We start from the raw sequence: 9,442 nt of genomic DNA, 5'->3' as shown, positions 1-9,442 counted from the left end.
TTATGTTGTGAAAAACTGTCGTCACCTGCCTTCGTGGCGCAACCGGTTAGCGCGTTCGGCTGTTAACCGAAAGGTTGGTGGTTCGAATCCACCCGGGGGCGATGTCACCTTTTATATCTACTTATTATTACCTAAAAATCTCCAGATTCCTTTCAATCTAACGCGTAATATTTCTTTGCTTTATAGTTTTCTGAAATTCTGAAAAGTTGAGACAATCAATTTTATGTTGTGAAAAACTGTCGTCACCTGCCTTCGTGGCGCAACCGGTTAGCGCGTTCGGCTGTTAACCGAAAGGTTGGTGGTTCGAATCCACCCGGGGGCGATGTCACATTTTAAATCTACTTATTATTACCTAAAAATCTCCAGATTCCTTTCAATCTAACGCGTAATATTTCTTTGTTTTATAGTTTTCTGAAATTCTGAAAACTTGAGACAATCAATTTTATGTTGTGAAAAACTGTCGTCACCTGCCTTCGTGGCGCAACCGGTTAGCGCGTTCGGCTGTTAACCGAAAGGTTTGTGGTTCGAATCCACCCGGGGGCGATGTACCTTTTATATCTACTTATTATTACCTAAAAATCTCCAGATTCCTTTCAATCTAACGCGTAATATTTCGTTGTTTTATAGTTTTCTGAAATTCTGAAAAGTTGAGACAATCAATTTTATGTTGTGAAAAACTGTCGTCACCTGCCTTCGTGGCGCAACCGGTTAGCGCGTTCGGCTGTTAACCGAACGGTTGGTGGTTTGAATCCACCCGGGGGCGATGTAACCTTTTATATCTACTTATTATTACCTAAAAATCTCCAGATTCCGTTCAATCTAACGCGTAATATTTCGTTGTTTTATAGTTTTCTGAAATTCTGAAAAGTTGAGACAATCAATTTTATGTTGTGAAAAACTGTCGTCACCTGCCTTCGTGGCGCAACCGGTTAGCGCGTTCGGCTGTTAACCGAAAGGTTGGTGGTTCGAATCCACCCGGGGGCGATGTCACCTTTTATATCTACTTATTATTACCTAAAAATCTCCAGATTCCTTTCAATCTAACGCGTAATATTTCGTTGTTTTATAGTTTTCTGAAATTCTGAAAAGTTGAGACAATCAATTTTATGTTGTGAAAAACTGTCGTCACCTGCCTTCGTGGCGCAACCGGTTAGCGCGTTCGGCTGTTAACCGAAAGGTTGGTGGTTCGAATCCACCCGGGGGCGATGTCACCTTTTATATCTACTTATTATTACCTAAAAATCTCCAGATTCCTTTCAATCTAACGCGTAATATTTCGTTGTTTTATAGTTTTCTGAAATTCTGAAAACTTGAGACAATCAATTTTATGTTGTGAAAAACTGTCGTCACCTGCCTTCGTGGCGCAACCGGTTAGCGCGTTCGGCTGTTAACCGAAAGGTTGGTGGTTCGAATCCACCCGGGGGCGATGTCACTTTTTATATCTACTTATTATTACCTAAAAATCTCAAGATTCCTTTCAATCTAACGCGTAATATTTCTTTGTTTTATAGTTTTCTGAAATTCTGAAAACTTGAGACAATCAATTTTATGTTGTGAAAAACTGTCGTCACCTGCCTTCGTGGCGCAACCGGTTAGCGCGTTCGGCTGTTAACCGAAAGGTTGGTGGTTCGAAACCACCCGGGGGCGATGTCACATTTTAAATCTACTTATTATTACCTAAAAATCTCCAGATTCCTTTCAATCTAACGCGTAATATTTCTTTGTTTTATAGTTTTCTGAAATTCTGAAAACTTGAGACAATCAATTTTATGTTGTGAAAAACTGTCGTCACCTGCCTTCGTGGCGCAACCGGTTAGCGCGTTCGGCTGTTAACCGAAAGGTTGGTGGTTCGAATCCACCCGGGGGCGATGTCACCTTTTATATCTACTTATTATTACCTAAAAATCTCCAGATTCCTTTCAATCTAACGCGTAATATTTCTTTGTTTTATAGTTTTCTGAAATTCTGAAAAGTTGAGACAATCAATTTTATGTTGTGAAAAACTGTCGTCACCTGCCTTCGTGGCGCAACCGGTTAGCGCGTTCGGCTGTTAACCGAAAGGTTGGTGGTTCGAATCCACCCGGGAGCGATGTCACCTTTTATATCTACTTATTATTACCTAAAAATCTCCAGATTCCTTTCAATCTAACGCGTAATATTTCGTTGTTTTATAGTTTTCTGAAATTCTGAAAACTTGAGACAATCAATTTTATGTTGTGAAAAACTGTCGTCACCTGCCTTCGTGGCGCAACCGGTTAGCGCGTTCGGCTGTTAACCGAAAGGTTGGTGGTTCGAATCCACCCGGGGGCGATGTCACTTTTTATATCTACTTATTATTACCTAAAAATCTCAAGATTCCTTTCAATCTAACGCGTAATATTTCTTTGTTTTATAGTTTTCTGAAATTCTGAAAACTTGAGACAATCAATTTTATGTTGTGAAAAACTGTCGTCACCTGCCTTCGTGGCGCAACCGGTTAGCGCGTTCGGCTGTTAACCGAAAGGTTGGTGGTTCGAATCCACCCGGGGGCGATGTCACCTTTTATATCTACTTATTATTACCTAAAAATCTCCAGATTCCTTTCAATCTAACGCGTAATATTTCTTTGTTTTATAGTTTTCTGAAATTCTGAAAACTTGAGACAATCAATTTTATGTTGTGAAAAACTGTCGTCACCTGCCTTCGTGGCGCAACCGGTTAGCGCGTTCGGCTGTTAACCGAAAGGTTGGTGGTTCGAATCCACCCGGGAGCGATGTCACCTTTTATATCTACTTATTATTACCTAAAAATCTCCAGATTCCTTTCAATCTAACGCGTAATATTTCTTTGTTTTATAGTTTTCTGAAATTCTGAAAAGTTGAGACAATCAATTTTATGTTGTGAAAAACTGTCGTCACCTGCCTTCGTGGCGCAACCGGTTAGCGCGTTCGGCTGTTAACCGAAAAGTTGGTGGTTCGAATCCACCCGGGGGCGATGTCACCTTTTATATCTACTTATTATTACCTAAAAATCTCCAGATTCCTTTCAATCTAACGCGTAATATTTCTTTGCTTTATAGTTTTCTGAAATTCTGAAAAGTTGAGACAATCAATTTTATGTTGTGAGAAACTGTCGTCACCTGCCTTCGTGGCGCAACCGGTTAGCGCGTTCGGCTGTTAACCGAAAGGTTGGTGGTTCGAATCCACCCGGGGGCGATGTCACCTTTTATATCTACTTATTATTACCTAAAAATCTCCAGATTCCTTTCAATCTAACGCGTAATATTTCTTTGTTTTATAGTTTTCTGAAATTCTGAAAAGTTGAGACAATCAATTTTATGTTGTGAAAAACTGTCGTCACCTGCCTTCGTGGCGCAACCGGTTAGCGCGTTCGGCTGTTAACCGAAAGGTTGGTGGTTCGAATCCACCCGGGGGCGATGTCACCTTTTATATCTACTTATTATTACCTAAAAATCTCCAGATTCCTTTCAATCTAACGCGTAATATTTCTTTGTTTTATAGTTTTCTGAAATTCTGAAAAGTTGAGACAATCAATTTTATGTTGTGAAAAACTGTCGTCACCTGCCTTCGTGGCGCAACCGGTTAGCGCGTTCGGCTGTTAACCGAAAGGTTGGTGGTTCGAATCCACCCGGGGGCGATGTCACCTTTTATATCTACTTATTATTACCTAAAAATCTCCAGATTCCTTTCAATCTAACGCGTAATATTTCTTTGTTTTATAGTTTTCTGAAATTCTGAAAAGTTGAGACAATCAATTTTATGTTGTGAAAAACTGTCGTCACCTGCCTTCGTGGCGCAACCGGTTAGCGCGTTCGGCTGTTAACCGAAAGGTTGGTGGTTCGAATCCACCCGGGGGCGATGTCACCTTTTATATCTACTTATTATTACCTAAAAATCTCCAGATTCCTTTCAATCTAACGCGTAATATTTCTTTGTTTTATAGTTTTCTGAAATTCTGAAAAGTTGAGACAATCAATTTTATGTTGTGAAAAACTGTCGTCACCTGCCTTCGTGGCGCAACCGGTTAGCGCGTTCGGCTGTTAACCGAAAGGTTGGTGGTTCGAATCCACCCGGGGGCGATGTCACCTTTTATATCTACTTAATGTTACCTAAAAATCTCCAGATTCCTTTCAATCTAACGCGTAATATTTCTTTGTTTTATAGTTTTCTGAAATTCTGAAAAGTTGAGACAATCAATTTTATGTTGTGAAAAACTGTCGTCACCTGCCTTCGTGGCGCAACCGGTTAGCGCGTTCGGCTGTTAACCGAAAGGTTGGTGGTTCGAATCCACCCGGGGGCGATGTCACCTTTTATATCTACTTATTATTACCTAAAAATCTCCAGATTCCTTTCAATCTAACGCGTAATATTTCTTTGTTTTATAGTTTTCTGAAATTCTGAAAACTTGAGACAATCAATTTTATGTTGTGAAAAACTGTCGTCACCTGCCTTCGTGGCGCAACCGGTTAGCGCGTTCGGCTGTTAACCGAAAGGTTGGTGGTTCGAATCCACCCGGGGGCGATGTCACCTTTTATATCTACTTATTATTACCTAAAAATCTCCAGATTCCTTTCAATCTAACGCGTAATATTTCTTTGTTTTATAGTTTTCTGAAATTCTGAAAAGTGTAGACAATCAATTTTATGTTGTGAAAAACTGTCGTCACCTGCCTTCGTGGCGCAACCGGTTAGCGCGTTCGGCTGTTAACCGAAAGGTTGGTGGTTCGAATCCACCCGGGGGCGATGTCACATTTTATATCTACTTATAATTACCTAAAAATCTCCAGATTCCTTTCAATCTGACGCGTAATATTTCTTTGTTTTATAGTTTTCTTAAATTCTGAATACTTGAGACAATCAATTGTATGTTGTGAAAACCTGTCGTCACCTGCCTTCGTGGCGCAACCGGTTAGCGCGTTCGGCTGTTAACCGAAAGGTTGGTGGTTCGAATCCACCCGGGGGCGATGTCGCATTTTATATCTACTTATAATTACCTAAAAATCTCCAGATTCCTTTCAATCTAACGCGTAATATTTCTTTGTTTTATAGTTTTCTTAAATTCTGAATACTTGAGAAAATCAATTGTATGTTGTGAAAAACTGATGTCACCTGCCTTCGTGGCGCAACCGGTTAGCGCGTTCGGCTGGTAACCGAAAGGTTAGTGGTTCGAATCCACCCGGGGGCGATGTAACGTTTTATATCGACTTATTATTACCTAAAAATCTCCAGATTCCTTTCAATGTAACGCGTAATATTTCTTGGTTTTATAGTTTTCTTAAATTCTGAATACTTGAGACAATCAATTGTATGTTGTGAAAAACTGTCGTCACCTGCCTTCGTGGCGCAAACGGTTAGCGCGTTCGGCTGTTAACCTAAAGGTTGGATGGTTCGAATCCACCCGGGGGCGATGTCACATTTTATATCTACTTATTATTACCTAAAAATCTCCAGATTCCTTTCAATCTCACGAGTAATATTTCGTTGTTTTATAGTTTTCTGAAATGCTGAAAACTTGAGACAATCAATTGTATGTTGTTAAAAACTGTCGTCACCTGCCTTCGTGGCGCAACCGGTTAGCGCGTTCGGCTGTTAACCTAAAGGTTGGTGGTTCGAATCCACCCGGGGGCGATGTAACGTTTTATATCGACTTATTATTACCTAAAAATCTCCAGATTCCTTTCAATCTAACGCGTAATATTTCTTTGTTTTATAGTTTTCTTAAATTCTGAATACTTGAGAAAATCAATTGTATGTTGTGAAAAACTGTCGTCACCTGCCTTCGTGGCGCAACCGGTTAGCGCGTTCGGCTGGTAACCGAAAGGTTAGTGGTTCGAATCCACCCGGGGGCGATGTAACGTTTTATATCGACTTATTATTACCTAAAAATCTCCAGATTCCTTTCAATGTAACGCGTAATATTTCTTGGTTTTATAGTTTTCTTAAATTCTGAATACTTGAGACAATCAATTGTATGTTGTGAAAAACTGTCGTCACCTGCCTTCGTGGCGCAAACGGTTAGCGCGTTCGGCTGTTAACCTAAAGGTTGGATGGTTCGAATCCACCCGGGGGCGATGTCACATTTTATATCTACTTATTATTACCTAAAAATCTCCAGATTCCTTTCAATCTAACGAGTAATATTTCGTTGTTTTATAGTTTTCTGAAATGCTGAAAACTTGAGACAATCAATTGTATGTTGTTAAAAACTGTCGTCACCTGCCTTCGTGGCGCAACCGGTTAGCGCGTTCGGCTGTTAACCGAAAGGTTGGTGGTTCGAATCCACCCGGGGGCGATGTAACGTTTTATATCGACTTATTATTACCTAAAAATCTCCAGATTCCTTTCAATCTAACGAGTAATATTTCGTTGTTCTATAGTTTCCTTAGATTCCAAAATTGAGACAATAAATTGTGTTTTCTGAAAAACCGTCCATACCTTCCTTCGTGACGCAACCGGTTAGCGCATTCGCTGTTAACCGAAAGCTTGGTGGTTCGAATCCACCCGTAGCCGATGTCACATTTTAAATCTACTTATTATTATCAAAAAATCTCCAGATTGCTTCCAATCTAACGAGTAATATTTCGTTGTTTTATAGTTTTCTAACATTTTGAGAACTTGAGACAATCAAATGTATGTTCTGAAAAGCTGTCGTCACCTGCATCATCGCGCCACCGGTTAGCGCGTTCGACTGTTAACCGAAAGATTGGTCGTTCGAAATTACCCGGTATCGATGTCACATTTTAAATCTACTTACTATTACCTAAAAATCTTCAGATTCCTTTCAATCTAACGAGTAATATTTCGTTGTTTTATAGTTTTCTTAAATTTTAAAAACTGGAGACAATCAATTGTATTTTCTGAAATACTGTCCTAACCCCCGTTCGTAGCGCAACTGGTTAGAGCGTTCCGCTGTTCACCGAAAGGTTGCTGGTTCGAATAAACCAGGGGGCGATTTCACATTTTAAATCTACTTATTACTAACTTACAATCTCAAGATTCCTTTCAATCTAACGAGTAACATTTCTTTGTTTTATAGTTTTCTTCAATTTTGCAAACTTGAGGCAATCAATTGTATGTTCTGAAAGACTGTCGCCACCTGCCTTCGTGGCGCAACCGGTTAGCGCGGTCGGCTGTTCACCGGGTGCACCAAGAAGGCTTTTAACCGAAAGGTTAGTAATTACTTTCCACCCGGGGGCGATGTCACATATTAAATCTACTTATTATTACCTAAAAATCTCCAGATTCCTTTCAATCTAACGAGTAATATTTCTTTGTTTTATAGTTTTCTGAAATTCTGTAAACTTGAGACAATCCATTGTATGTTGGAAAAAAACTGTCGTCACCTGCCTTCGTGGCGCAACCAGATAGACCGATCGGCTGGTAACCGAAAGGTTGGTGGTTCGAATCCACCCGGGGGCGGTGTCACACTTTAACTCTACTTATTATTACCTTAAAATCTCCAGATTCCTTTCAATCTAACGAGTAATATTTCTTTGTTTTATAGTTTTCTGAAATTCTGAATACTTGAGACAATCAATTGTATGTTGTGAAAACCTGTCGTCACCTGCCTTCGTGGCGCAACCGGTTAGCGCGTTCGGCTGTTAACCGAAAGGTTAGTGGTTCGAATCCACCCGGGGGCGATGTAACGTTTTATATCGACTTATTATTACCTAAAAATCTCCAGATTCCTTTCAATCTAACGAGTAATATTTCGTTGTTTTATAGTTTTCTTAAATTCTGAATACTTGAGACAATCAATTTTATGTTGTGAAAAACTGTCGTCACCTGCCTTCGTGGCGCAAACGGTTAGCGCGTTCGGCTGTTAACCTAAAGGTTGGATGGTTCGAATCCACCCGGGGGCGATGTCACATTTTATATCTACTTATTATTACCTAAAAATCTCCAGATTCCTTTCAATCTAACGAGTAATATTTCGTTGTTTTATAGTTTTCTGAAATGCTGAAAACTTGAGACAATCAATTGTATGTTGTTAAAAACTGTCGTCACCTGCCTTCGTGGCGCAACCGGTTAGCGCGTTCGGCTGTTAACCGAAAGGTTGGTGGTTCGAATCCACCCGGGGGCGATGTAACGTTTTATATCGACTTATTATTACCTAAAAATCTCCAGATTCCTTTCAATCTAACGAGTAATATTTCGTTGTTCTATAGTTTCCTTAGATTCCAAAATTGAGACAATAAATTGTGTTTTCTGAAAAACCGTCCATACCTTCCTTCGTGACGCAACCGGTTAGCGCATTCGCTGTTAACCGAAAGCTTGGTGGTTCGAATCCACCCGTAGCCGATGTCACATTTTAAATCTACTTATTATAATCAAAAAATCTCCAGATTGCTTCCAATCTAACGAGTAATATTTCGTTGTTTTATAGTTTTCTAACATTTTGAGAACTTGAGACAATCAAATGTATGTTCTGAAAAGGTGTCGTCACCTGCATCATCGCGCCACCGGTTAGCGCGTTCGGCTGTTAACCGAAAGATTGGTCGTTCGAAATTACCCGGTATCGATGTCACATTTTAAATCTACTTACTATTACCTAAAAATCTTCAGATTCCTTTCAATCTAACGAGTAATATTTCGTTGTTTTATAGTTTTCTTAAATTTTAAAAACTGGAGACAATCAATTGTATTTTCTGAAATACTGTCCTAACCCCCGTTCGTAGCGCAACTGGTTAGAGCGTTCCGCTGTTCACCGAAAGGTTGCTGGTTCGAATAAACCAGGGGGCGATTTCACATTTTAAATCTACTTATTACTAACTTACAATCTCAAGATTCCTTTCAATCTAACGAGTAACATTTCTTTGTTTTATAGTTTTCTTCAATTTTGCAAACTTGAGGCAATCAATTGTATGTTCTGAAAGACTGTCGCCACCTGCCTTCGTGGCGCAACCGGTTAGCGCGGTCGGCTGTTCACCGGGTGCACCAAGAAGGCTTTTAACCGAAAGGTTAGTAATTACTTTCCACCCGGGGGCGATGTCACATATTAAATCTACTTATTATTACCTAAAAATCTCCAGATTCCTTTCAATCTAACGAGTAATATTTCTTTGTTTTATAGTTTTCTGAAATTCTGTAAACTTGAGACAATCCATTGTATGTTGGAAAAAAACTGTCGTCACCTGCCTTCGTGGCGCAACCGGATAGACCGATCGGCTGGTAACCGAAAGGTTGGTGGTTCGAATCCACCCGGGTGCGGTGTCACACTTTAACTCTACTTATTATTACCTTAAAATCTCCAGATTCCTTTCAATCTAACGAGTAATATTTCTTTGTTTTATAGTTTTCTGAAATTCTGAATACTTGAGACAATCAATTGTATATTGTGACAAACTGTCGTCACCTGCCTTCGTGGCGCAACCGGTTAGCGCGTTCGGCTGTTAACCGAAAGGTTGGTGGTTCGAATCCACCCGGGGGCGATGTCACATTTTA

At 40.0% G+C, this 9,442-nt stretch overlaps 1 protein-coding gene and 33 non-coding genes across 34 annotated transcripts in view; all 34 read left to right on the top strand.

The window, feature by feature from the left end:
• The window catches only part of LOC145261102 (neuropeptide FF receptor 1-like), a 152,876-nt gene that overhangs the window by 65,496 nt on the left and 77,938 nt on the right, over positions 1 to 9,442 (top strand). The window lies entirely within an intron of this gene.
• Positions 28 to 101, top strand: Trnan-guu (transfer RNA asparagine (anticodon GUU)). Its single transcript has one exon. It is a non-coding gene; the product is annotated as a tRNA-Asn (tRNA).
• Trnan-guu (transfer RNA asparagine (anticodon GUU)) lies at positions 249 to 322 on the top strand. Its single transcript has one exon. It is a non-coding gene; the product is annotated as a tRNA-Asn (tRNA).
• Trnan-guu (transfer RNA asparagine (anticodon GUU)) lies at positions 470 to 543 on the top strand. The gene has a single exon. It is a non-coding gene; the product is annotated as a tRNA-Asn (tRNA).
• On the top strand, positions 690 to 763 carry Trnan-guu (transfer RNA asparagine (anticodon GUU)). The gene has a single exon. It is a non-coding gene; the product is annotated as a tRNA-Asn (tRNA).
• Positions 911 to 984, top strand: Trnan-guu (transfer RNA asparagine (anticodon GUU)). Its single transcript has one exon. It is a non-coding gene; the product is annotated as a tRNA-Asn (tRNA).
• Positions 1,132 to 1,205, top strand: Trnan-guu (transfer RNA asparagine (anticodon GUU)). The gene has a single exon. It is a non-coding gene; the product is annotated as a tRNA-Asn (tRNA).
• Trnan-guu (transfer RNA asparagine (anticodon GUU)) lies at positions 1,353 to 1,426 on the top strand. Its single transcript has one exon. It is a non-coding gene; the product is annotated as a tRNA-Asn (tRNA).
• On the top strand, positions 1,574 to 1,647 carry Trnan-guu (transfer RNA asparagine (anticodon GUU)). The gene has a single exon. It is a non-coding gene; the product is annotated as a tRNA-Asn (tRNA).
• Trnan-guu (transfer RNA asparagine (anticodon GUU)) lies at positions 1,795 to 1,868 on the top strand. The gene has a single exon. It is a non-coding gene; the product is annotated as a tRNA-Asn (tRNA).
• Trnan-guu (transfer RNA asparagine (anticodon GUU)) lies at positions 2,016 to 2,089 on the top strand. The gene has a single exon. It is a non-coding gene; the product is annotated as a tRNA-Asn (tRNA).
• Positions 2,237 to 2,310, top strand: Trnan-guu (transfer RNA asparagine (anticodon GUU)). Its single transcript has one exon. It is a non-coding gene; the product is annotated as a tRNA-Asn (tRNA).
• Positions 2,458 to 2,531, top strand: Trnan-guu (transfer RNA asparagine (anticodon GUU)). Its single transcript has one exon. It is a non-coding gene; the product is annotated as a tRNA-Asn (tRNA).
• On the top strand, positions 2,679 to 2,752 carry Trnan-guu (transfer RNA asparagine (anticodon GUU)). The gene has a single exon. It is a non-coding gene; the product is annotated as a tRNA-Asn (tRNA).
• Positions 2,900 to 2,973, top strand: Trnan-guu (transfer RNA asparagine (anticodon GUU)). Its single transcript has one exon. It is a non-coding gene; the product is annotated as a tRNA-Asn (tRNA).
• Trnan-guu (transfer RNA asparagine (anticodon GUU)) lies at positions 3,121 to 3,194 on the top strand. The gene has a single exon. It is a non-coding gene; the product is annotated as a tRNA-Asn (tRNA).
• Positions 3,342 to 3,415, top strand: Trnan-guu (transfer RNA asparagine (anticodon GUU)). Its single transcript has one exon. It is a non-coding gene; the product is annotated as a tRNA-Asn (tRNA).
• Positions 3,563 to 3,636, top strand: Trnan-guu (transfer RNA asparagine (anticodon GUU)). Its single transcript has one exon. It is a non-coding gene; the product is annotated as a tRNA-Asn (tRNA).
• On the top strand, positions 3,784 to 3,857 carry Trnan-guu (transfer RNA asparagine (anticodon GUU)). Its single transcript has one exon. It is a non-coding gene; the product is annotated as a tRNA-Asn (tRNA).
• Positions 4,005 to 4,078, top strand: Trnan-guu (transfer RNA asparagine (anticodon GUU)). The gene has a single exon. It is a non-coding gene; the product is annotated as a tRNA-Asn (tRNA).
• On the top strand, positions 4,226 to 4,299 carry Trnan-guu (transfer RNA asparagine (anticodon GUU)). The gene has a single exon. It is a non-coding gene; the product is annotated as a tRNA-Asn (tRNA).
• On the top strand, positions 4,447 to 4,520 carry Trnan-guu (transfer RNA asparagine (anticodon GUU)). The gene has a single exon. It is a non-coding gene; the product is annotated as a tRNA-Asn (tRNA).
• Positions 4,668 to 4,741, top strand: Trnan-guu (transfer RNA asparagine (anticodon GUU)). Its single transcript has one exon. It is a non-coding gene; the product is annotated as a tRNA-Asn (tRNA).
• Positions 4,889 to 4,962, top strand: Trnan-guu (transfer RNA asparagine (anticodon GUU)). Its single transcript has one exon. It is a non-coding gene; the product is annotated as a tRNA-Asn (tRNA).
• Positions 5,110 to 5,183, top strand: Trnat-ggu (transfer RNA threonine (anticodon GGU)). Its single transcript has one exon. It is a non-coding gene; the product is annotated as a tRNA-Thr (tRNA).
• Trnan-guu (transfer RNA asparagine (anticodon GUU)) lies at positions 5,331 to 5,405 on the top strand. Its single transcript has one exon. It is a non-coding gene; the product is annotated as a tRNA-Asn (tRNA).
• Trnan-guu (transfer RNA asparagine (anticodon GUU)) lies at positions 5,553 to 5,626 on the top strand. Its single transcript has one exon. It is a non-coding gene; the product is annotated as a tRNA-Asn (tRNA).
• Trnat-ggu (transfer RNA threonine (anticodon GGU)) lies at positions 5,774 to 5,847 on the top strand. The gene has a single exon. It is a non-coding gene; the product is annotated as a tRNA-Thr (tRNA).
• Trnan-guu (transfer RNA asparagine (anticodon GUU)) lies at positions 5,995 to 6,069 on the top strand. The gene has a single exon. It is a non-coding gene; the product is annotated as a tRNA-Asn (tRNA).
• Trnan-guu (transfer RNA asparagine (anticodon GUU)) lies at positions 6,217 to 6,290 on the top strand. The gene has a single exon. It is a non-coding gene; the product is annotated as a tRNA-Asn (tRNA).
• Positions 7,565 to 7,638, top strand: Trnan-guu (transfer RNA asparagine (anticodon GUU)). Its single transcript has one exon. It is a non-coding gene; the product is annotated as a tRNA-Asn (tRNA).
• Trnan-guu (transfer RNA asparagine (anticodon GUU)) lies at positions 7,786 to 7,860 on the top strand. The gene has a single exon. It is a non-coding gene; the product is annotated as a tRNA-Asn (tRNA).
• Trnan-guu (transfer RNA asparagine (anticodon GUU)) lies at positions 8,008 to 8,081 on the top strand. Its single transcript has one exon. It is a non-coding gene; the product is annotated as a tRNA-Asn (tRNA).
• On the top strand, positions 9,356 to 9,429 carry Trnan-guu (transfer RNA asparagine (anticodon GUU)). Its single transcript has one exon. It is a non-coding gene; the product is annotated as a tRNA-Asn (tRNA).

Source organism: Euprymna scolopes, chromosome 37 (genome assembly GCF_053919585.1).
Source record: "Euprymna scolopes isolate OS-2025 chromosome 37, ASM5391958v1, whole genome shotgun sequence".
Classification (NCBI taxonomy): Eukaryota; Metazoa; Mollusca; class Cephalopoda; order Sepiida; family Sepiolidae; genus Euprymna; species Euprymna scolopes.
This window is presented reverse-complemented; position numbering and strand designations above follow the sequence as displayed.